Source organism: Primulina huaijiensis, chromosome 11, assembly GCF_012295235.1.
Source record: "Primulina huaijiensis isolate GDHJ02 chromosome 11, ASM1229523v2, whole genome shotgun sequence".
NCBI classification, from domain to species: domain Eukaryota; kingdom Viridiplantae; phylum Streptophyta; class Magnoliopsida; order Lamiales; family Gesneriaceae; genus Primulina; species Primulina huaijiensis.
In genome coordinates this window covers 11,252,272-11,262,271 of record NC_133316.1, presented here as the reverse complement: position 1 = coordinate 11,262,271, position 10,000 = coordinate 11,252,272, and the positions used below count along the sequence as shown (strand labels likewise).

At 40.0% G+C, this 10,000-nt stretch overlaps 1 pseudogene; it reads left to right on the top strand.

Moving 5' to 3' along the window:
- The first annotated feature begins 1,329 nt into the window (after window positions 1–1,329).
- Window positions 1,330–8,525, top strand: LOC140988378 (DNA-directed RNA polymerase subunit beta''-like; annotated as a pseudogene).
- Window positions 8,526–10,000: the final 1,475 nt, after the last annotated feature.

Here is a 10,000-nt window from a genome sequence, read left to right as displayed (position 1 = left end):
ACTGGAGCTAAAAAAGCACAAAATAGATGAATTATGATGGGAAAAACGAAGTAAGAGCATGCTATTGAAGACGTTGTAACATATGTCGAGAAGGCCTCCGTTGATAGTGTACGAACAAAATACGAGTCAAAAGGCAGGGTAAGAAAGGGTTTAGCTAATGGAGATATTAACTCTTCCGGGAACCAGTAACGCGTAAACCATGTCAAACCAAGACCAATCAATATCCGAACGGAACGGATTCGAACTTCTCCTAGAAGAGTTTCCGGTGCGAAATGAAATTCATAGGATATATATGAGAAATTAAAAGGAAAAATAGAACTACGACCGGCCATCATATTAGTAAATAAACATATTCCTGAGCTTAATGCGCGAAAACAGCCTCTTTTAACAGGACCAGGACATCAGCCTCTTGGCTTGGTAGATAGGGAACTTTCTCTTCTTAGCGCCGGATCCACTTTTTTTCTTCCCTGAATACTAAGACAATCGGCCTTCCTTGCTTGAAAAAGTAAAAGGCGGAAGAGGGACTTTTTCCAATATTCTAGGCACCTAACAGCCGGCAGGGGATGAAATAAGAGTAGATTCCGGGCATCTGGCATTTGTCCTGAGAACAGCTCCTTCTCCGCTCTGAGTCAAACAGGCAAAGTGCTAACCATGCTAACACGTTCATGTACAGTTCCTTCTTTCAAAATGGGCATAGTAGGATCAATCAGGTTAATCCCTGTATTCGTTGTTCTCAGTTCAATTGCTGGTACATGTATGTGGGCTTTCTGCTTCTGCTTCTCATGTCAATCTTCCCATGTCTTGCCATTTTCTCTTCTATAGATAGGCTAACGCGCCTTGTCCTCTTCTATTCCTCCTCGTCCATTAAAGGCCGTTGCTTGCCTTGTAGATGTGTCAAACAGGGGATTCGAGAACATAAGTCCACAGCACAACGTTTACGCCAACTCCCAGTTCTTTCTCTTTTTTCTTTTTTCAAAGTCATGATCAGAATGAAAGGATCTTATGAAAGGCTGGGTCTTTCTTTTGGTTCCAGAGGTGCTGGTTCGAGTCCTGCTCGTGACAGTTCAACTATTCGTACAAAAACAATGCATTGATTGAGAGCATCGGAGTTGTTCACAAGAACTGACTATTCTATTCCTAAACCTAGAAAAGCGAGAAAGAGAAGTGATCAACGAAGACTCAAATAGCTGAGATGCCGCTAAGAATTATAGCCTTATTCTTAACATTATTGAGAAAGTAAGATTTAAGACGGTAGAGTTCAATCTCAATTCCCATCTCACCTACCCTTCGTGTATTAAGGCAGTTCATGCCCTATGCTAAGATGCTAATATGGGAAATGCCGACATCTCATCTAAGAAGGAAGAGTCTAAGGCTTTGTTCTCGAGAAAGTCTTAGATTGGAGCTAGTTTTTTTTTCCTAGTCTTCGGCCTAGCTTACTAATAGAGGTCTCATGCGCACTGTAGTATCCATATTCTCCTAGCTTTTTTTTAAGAAGAGAACTTAAAATATTTTCTGGAGATATCCATTTTCCTGGAGAGACAGATAAAATATCCCGACATAGTGGCATTTTGATATCACCAAAAGCAGGAAAACAAAATTCTAAGGAATCAAAAAAATGGAAAAATTGGATCTATGTTCAACGGATCACACCTAGTAAGAAAAAGTCTTTTGTTTTAGTTCGGCCTGTCGTCACATATGAAATAACGGACGGTATTAATTTAGCAACGCTTTTTCCCCCGGATCTGTGGCAGGAAAGGGATAATGTGCAACTTTGAGTTGTCAATTATATCCTTTATGGAAATGGTAAACCAATTCGAGGGATTTCTGATACAAATATTCAATTCGTTCGGACTTGTTTAGTATTGAATTGGGACCAAGACAACAAAAGCTCTTCTAGTTAAGAAACCCGTGCTTCCTTGGTTGAAATAAGGGCAAATGGTTTGATTCGACATTTCCTACGAATCGACTTAATGAAATCCCCTATTTCATATAGAAATGATCTAGCGGGCTCAGGATTGCTCTCTGATAATAGATCAGATTGCACCAGTCCGTTTTCTTTCATTTATTCCAATGCAAGAAATCACCCCTTAATCAAAATAAAATAACTATTCATACGTTGTTGAATAGAGATACGGGATTACAATCATTGATAATTTTGTCATCATCCAATTGTTTTCGAATGGGTCCATTCAACGATGTAAAATATCAAAGTGTGATAAAAGAATCAATCAAAATGACAAAAGATCCTCTAATTCCAATTAAAAATCCGCTAGGGCCTTTAGTTTAGGAACATTCTAATTGCGAATATTTATTCATTTTACCATTTACTAACTCATGATCAGATCTTGGTAAATAACTCTTTGCAACTTGACAATTTAAAACATACTTTTCAAGTAATTAAATATTATTTATTTAATGGATGAAAACGATAAAATTTATAACCCCGATCCATGCAGTAACATTATTTTAACTTTGAATTGGTATTTTCTCCATCCTTGTCAAGAAATATCTATAATAATGAGTCTTGGGCAGTTTATTTGTGAAAATATATGTATAGCCAAAAGTGCACCACACCTAAAATCGGGTCAAGTTATACTTGTTCAAGTCGATTCTGTAGTAATACGACCCGCTAAGGCTTATTTGGCCACTCCAGGCGCAACTGTTCATGGCCATTATGGGGAAATCCTGTACGAAGGAGATACTTTAATTACATTTATATATGAAAAATCGAGATCTGGTGATATAACCCAGGGGCTTCCAAAAGTGGAACAGGTGTTAGAAGTGCGTTCGATTGATTCAATATCGATGAATCTAGAAAAGCGAGTTGAGAGTTGGAACGAACGTATAACAACAATTCTTGGAATGCCGTGGGCATTCTTGATTGGTGCTGAGCTAACTATAGTGCAAAGTCGTATCTCTTTGGTTAATAAGATACAAAAGGTTTATCGCTCCCAGGGGGTGCAGATTCATAATAGGCATATAGAAATTATTGTACGTCAAATAACATCAAAGGTGTTGGTTTCAGAAGACGGACTGTCTAATGTTTTTTCACCCGGAGAACTAATTGGGTTGTTGCGAGCGGAACGAATGGGGCGCGCGTTGGAAGAAGCGGTTTGTTCGTCTATCTACGGCCAATCTATGTATGGTAGAAGAAAAGGTTCCATCGGAACAATTATTTATTTCAGTTCAGAGTTCCTCGTCTTTTTTTTTGAAGGGGGGGGAGAAATGATAAGAAGATATTGGAACATCACCTTGGAAGAGATGCTGGAGGCAGGAGTTCATTTTGGCCATAGTACTAAGAAATGGAATCCTAAGATGGCACCTTATATCTCTGCAAAGCGTAAAGGTATTCATATTACAAATCTTACTAGAACTTAGCGTTTTTTATCTGAAGCCTGCGATTTTGTTTTTGATGCAGCAGGAAAACAATTCTTAATTGTTGGTACCAAAAATAAAGCAGCTGATTCAGTAGCATCGGCTGCAATAAGGGCCCGGTGCCCTTGTGTTAATAAAAAATGGCTCGGCGGTATGTTAACGAATTGGTCCACTACAGAAACGAGACTTCATAAGTTCAGGCACTTGAGAATGGAACAAAAACCGGGAAGACTCAACCGTCTTCCGAAAAGAGATGCGGCTGTGTTGAAAAGACAATTATCTCGCTTGCAAACATATCGGGGGGGGATTAAATATATGACAGGGTTGCCCGATATTGTAATCATCGTTGATCAGCATGAAGAAATACGGCCCTGCGAGAGTGTATCACTTTGAGAATTCAAACAATTTGTTTAATCGATACAAATTGTGACCCCGATCTTGGAGATATTTCGATTCCAGCTAATGATGACGCTATATCTACAATCCGCTTAATTCTTAACAAATAAGTATTCGCTTAATTCTAAACTGGGGATATTATGCAATTAGTTACTACTCAAAACAAAATACTAGTTGGTATTAAAAATATCCGATTAAAATAGGCAAAGAGATAGTTGAATCAAAATAATTTTGTTTAAAGTTCGATTATTTTTCAAAGGGCTATATGAATGTGCTATCATGTTCCATCAACACACTAAAAGGGTTATACGATATATCCGGTGTGGAAGTAGGCCAACATCTCTATTGGCAAATAGGGGGTTTCCAAGTCCATGGCCAAGTTCTTATTACTTCTTGGGTTGTAATTGCTATCTTATTAGGTTCAGCTACTATAGCTGTTCGGAACCCACAAACCATTCCGACCGGGGGTAATAATTTATTCGAATATGTTCTTGAATTCATTCGAGATGTGAGTCAAATTAAAATTGGGGAAGAATATGGCCCTTGGGTTTCTTTTATTTGAACTATGTTTCTATTTATTTTTGTTTCTAATTGGTCAGGAGCTCTTTTACCTTGGAAAATCATAGAATTACCTCATGGAGAGTTAGCCGCACCCACGAATGATATAAATACTACTGTTGCTTTGGCTTTACTCACATCAGTGGCATATTTCTACGCAGGTCTTACCAAAAAGGGATTAAGTTATTTCGGGAAATATATTCAACCAACTCCAATTCTTTTACCCATTAACATCTTAGAAGATTTCACAAAGCCCTTATCACTTAGTTTTCGACTTTTCGGGAATATCTTAGCGGATGAATTAGTAGTTGTTGTTCTTGTTTCTTTAGTACCTTCAGTGGTTCCCATACCTGTCATGTTCCTTGGATTATTTACAAGTGGTATTCAAGCTCTTATTTTTGCAACTTTAGCCGCGGCTTATATAGGTGAATCCATGGAGGGCCATCATTGAAATAGTCCTTTTTTTAGCTTAGCACAAAGCAATGTATGTGTGGCTTAAGATAATTTATTTAAGGAATAGAAATATACAGGACTCTATATACGATAGAAAGCAATAGGAATAAAAAAATCAAACATTTCCATATTATAGAGTTGTAAACAAAAGGAAAGAGATCTAAAAGAAAAAAATCTTTTTTCTAAGATTCCCTTTTCGTCCACTTAATATCGTATTTTTCCTCAAGGAATATTTACTTTAGATTAGATTGGTCGGCCAATCTTCTTAATTCATCAAATCATAATTTCAATAAGATATATGTTTACGACGTGTGAGTAAATAAAAAACCGGAGAAACGATTCTACCTTACAATTGATTTTATTCAACAATTGACCAAAATAAAATTATATATATATATATAAAATAAGAAATTGCATGAACTTAGATCAATCAAATAATGAAATTTCTATGCAGCCCTAATAAATTTCAATTTAATTTGCCCATTTAGATTAGATTGTATTCGATTGGAATGCTGATAACGAAAACGGGATTCCTAAAAAAATAGATTGATTCTCGAATCTGATTGAATTTACTGGTTTACGTTATGGAAGAAAGACATGTATATGTGATATTAGATATTGACTAGTTATATATGAACTAAAGATATATTTCATTTCCCCTACTACTGTAGGTGGGTTCCAACAGAAGTCCTTTCGTCTCGTTGCGACTGTGACTTTCTTGAATAAACAGATGAAATCAAGAAAAGATGACAGAATTGCGTATCTAAATATAGATGTCGCATTTGCAGCCTACCGGATCGGACATGTAAGCAGTCTTCTCCGCTTGAGAGGGAAAGACAGCTGCTCTGTGAACAACCCTAGTTGCTGGTCCTGCCGGAGCAGGAGACACATAAAAAATAGAAATAGCAAAAAATGGCAGAAAGAAGGAAGAGAAAGGAGGTGTTGGTCGACAGCATCCTTGCGCTTTCTGTTTGCACAGTAGTGTTGGTATAATTCGATAGAAAGAAAGCTCGCATTCTTTATTAAATAAAGAAGATTGAGGAAGGAATTAGATTTTAAGAAAGACTCGCGAAAGGATTCTGAAATGAGGATGTTGAAGATTTCTTCACATCTTTATTAGAGCAAGCAAGGGTTGATCGAGCTTCCCGACCCTAAGAGACCGGATGAGGTGGGACGAGTAGGAGATCCCCAATACTGCAAATTTAATCGGGTTATTAGTCATTCGATAGAAAATTGTTGGGTTCAACAAAATCAGATCCAAAAGTTCAACAATGATGGTGTCATTGAAATAGACCCTCCTAAGCAATCTGTGGTCACCTCAAATCTGGTATTTGTAATAGTTGGAGATATTCTTTGACCGATAGCTGAGATCTCGCCAAGCCTAGCCTACTATACATTATCATATGGTTTCGCGGGCACGTCCAACCGTACCTTGCCACTTGAATGTTCAAAGTATAAAAGCCGGTCAATAAGACAGATCCGGATCCTAGTGATTTCGATCGCTAACAAGCATGGGACAGACTCCCAACAAGCAACTCCAAGAGCTCAAGCCTTAGTAAGGCGCATCCTCATTGCCTCGATCCTTCAGTTAGCTTGCCAAAGCGATTACTGGAAACTATTCCATAGCCTATAAAGAAATAAGTAAGGTGGCACTTTTATTAAGACGTTTGGGAATAGAAAGACTGCGAATGAGAAGCAAAAGATAAAGCACGGAGAGCAGGAACCAGCTCTTTGAGAGGCAATCAATCCGGGAATACATTATCGGAGTTTATAACTACTCGACAAAGACGGCATCTAATATAAGAATGCGGTATGATTAGCGAAGTTCAAAAGTATAGGTCTTCGAATTTGATAAGATTGACTTCGGAAAGTAGGGAAGCTACTAGACCAAGAATGGGTTGTGCAATGGAAGAGGAATGTTAGCACTGTTTGACGCTATGTATTCTCCAGCACAAAAGAGAGCTCTCTTTGAAGGAAGAATGCGCTCTTAGTAGTAATCCTATCCTATGCAGAAGATTTTCTACGGCATTCAACTGAATGAAGATGGCATGAGATTGCTGCTCTCCTTGCTTAGCTTGTGGGAAACTAGCTCAACTAAGAGCAGCCTTACCCTTATATATGATGCTATGTCCGAGAATCTAAGATCAGACTTGCCTTTCTGACTGTCTTACTTAAGCGCCCTTGGTTCCTTACGGTGAGGAATTGCTTTTTCTCTCCTGATTGGGCTCTTCCTCATCAATCTTCTGCAGCTTCTCTTTCAGCCTGGTCTACAATCAACACTTTTTGCTTCTGGTCTGATCTTCATCAGCAGCGGCTTTGGCAGTCGTTCCTGAGTTGCCCATTGGGAAATCCCCTTGAATAAAACCCTAAATGATAATTGAGCTTTAGAGTGAACCCTTTAATCTGAATTCCCTAACAGATGGTTTCCAAGATGGAGACTGGACTGGTCTCCTCTCCAAGGTTTGAGATCGCTAAATAGCGTCGTGGGCTAGTCCATGAGAAGTAGGCGATGATCCCTCAAATGCTTCTTATTTCCCCTTGGTCAGAAGTTTGCTTCACTCATTGTTATTAGTCTTTTTTGTGAATGCTCACTTTCTCTGGGTTAGTGTTCGGAAAGTGTTCACTTGACCGCCTTATCCGCTTACTGTATCGCTTTCACGCTACTGTAATGGGCATGCTCTCAATCATTTGCATTGATTGGCACCTTTAGTCTGGCATGATAGTTCTGTGTACCAACCTTGCTACGTAAGAGAGACCGACATGCAAGCGATTACAGCTAGCCTCCAACTCTGCCTTACCAGTAGAGCTAGGGAGGAAACCAATGATAGCTCTGACCCCTTTCGGATTGGCTCCCCGATCGGATAGGAACTATGCTTTGGTCTGTAGGCACCTGGGCCGTCGTTACGCGGGAAGCTTCATGCTCTTCCTCCGAAAGTACGGAGACGGTAAACTGGGCTCCATGCACTTGGCTTTGTTGCTCAGGGGGAGTCTGGACTAGTTTTTCGTCTGAAGAAAGATTGATATGGTTTGAAGCAATCTCCTCGGGCATGGTTTGATAGATTCAGTGAGGTGCTTATTTATTTTGGTCTTCGTAGATGTGGAGTTGATCACTCTGTTTTCTATCGCCATTCTACAGCAGGTCAAAGATTTTGGATTGTGTATGTGGATGACATTGTAATCACAAGAGATGATAGTGATGGCACACAGCAGTACAAATTGTTCCTGCAGAGTCAGTTCCAAACTCAAGATTTGGGACAATTGAAGTACTCTTTTGGTATTGAGGTAGCCAGATCTCAATTAGGTATTTACCTATCTCAGAGAAAGTATGTTCTTGACCTGCAACATGAGACAGGGATGTTGGGATCCAAGCCAGTCGATACACCTATGGATCAACATACTAAACTGATAGCTCATCAGGATGAGTTGTTATCAGATCCAGGCAGATAGATAAGGTTGGTTGAAAAGTTGAACTATTGAACTGTTACCAGACTACCCTGACAGTTCAGAATCTAAGAGACATTAGTTCCCAATACAGACCCCAGATCATTTGTCTTCTGGAAACTAGAATGAAAGCTTCTGGCGTGGAGAGAGTAAGATGGAGACTCCGGTATGAAAAGGCTCTTGTTATTGAACCAATTGGGTTGTCGGGTGGTGTGTCCTCTGGCAAGCTAGCCTCAATATTGATAGTTGTGAAGCATCACAGAACTTTGTGGATGTGCAAAAATGGTGATCAGATCAAATAAAGTACGTTCGTGCCAGTCCGGGTAAAGCTACTACAATGAAGAGACACCCAGGCTAGCTTCTTTCCGAGATGAAGACCAGCCCAACTTCTCTTCTTCAGGTAGTCGAAGACTGGTGGGACGACAGAAAAAGAGCAGAGTTTGACCCGGAAAATGAAAGCGTCTCATAGTTCACACATTTGATCGATTCAAACCTGCTGCTTAAAGAGCTGCTTCGCTACCACTTTGTAATAATATATATTTAGAATAAAATAGCCCAAGACAGCTGTGGCATGCCCTGTTTACAGCTGCAACTCCTCTTCTGTCTTTCCGTCATCTCAACCTCGCACCTAAGCATCACGTTCCTAGGGACAGAGACCTTAAAGCTCTAAGGCTCTCATATTAATGCCAGCATGGTTACATCTAACTGCCCACTGGGCAAGCTTCAACTTCAAAGTCACCTTCTTTGGCACCAGCCCAAAGGAGTAGGAGCATTAGCACTGGGAAAAGATTGAATCGATCCGGCTCGGCTAACAAAGCAGTAGGGGTATTTTATTTTATTAGAAAGAAGGCCTTTTAGGCCCGCTAGCTAGGTTGATTATATTAAAAGGTGGTTTACAGCTAGGGGGTTCACACGAGGGATCTTGCTAAAGGAAACGGGACAGATAGGCCATCTGAGGCTGCTGCTTATTCTTAATATCCCATCGAGCAAGAGAAATGGGTGCATAGGAAAGCAATACCCTGGTTGCAAAGAGAGGTTGCTACTGAGCACTGCCCTGGGAACAAGATTGGGAAAGAAAGAATTTCTTGTTTCGGGAAGAGAATCGTGATAGCGGAATGCCTGTCTAAGAGGGTACCGGGAGGATAGGAAAATACTTAATAATAGATAGGCACACTAGAAAGAAAGCCCTGGGTGAAGAGAAGAGTGTGTCCCGTCCCCATTGGGTAGGGAATTAAGAGGCAGAACCTGGAGATGAACCAATGAATGACTATATAAGTTAGATAGTATGCAGGATGGAACCACCTTTTAGGGTACAAAACCGATTCTCTTATATAAAAGGGGTTCGTGAATAAGATGTCCTGCGCTCGGACTTAGAGTGAGAGTGACCCCGATAAAGCAGACAACCTGGAGGGAATTCCCCAAAAGGCTGCCAGGAAGGAAAAAGTAACTCACTACTCCGAACAGTCTTGAGCCCCTAAGGGGGAATAACTAAGACGACACAAAAGCTGTTACGCCATTGTATGTTCCATGTTGACCGTCAAAAAACTCGCTGAAAAACGGAATGGGCTAAGACAAAGCAAAGAACAACTATGTAAGTCAGCCAACGCCGGTAGTAGGTGCATTAAATTAAGGTAAGATAGTTTTTTTATCATTCGTCGACTTTCCTCTTTCAAAGTGAATCTAGGGTTTTTGTCTGGCTACATTAAAGCCAACTAAGCCCGTAACGTAAGACACCTAATCGTTCCACCTTGTAGGCGACGAATGCTTAGAACATCTA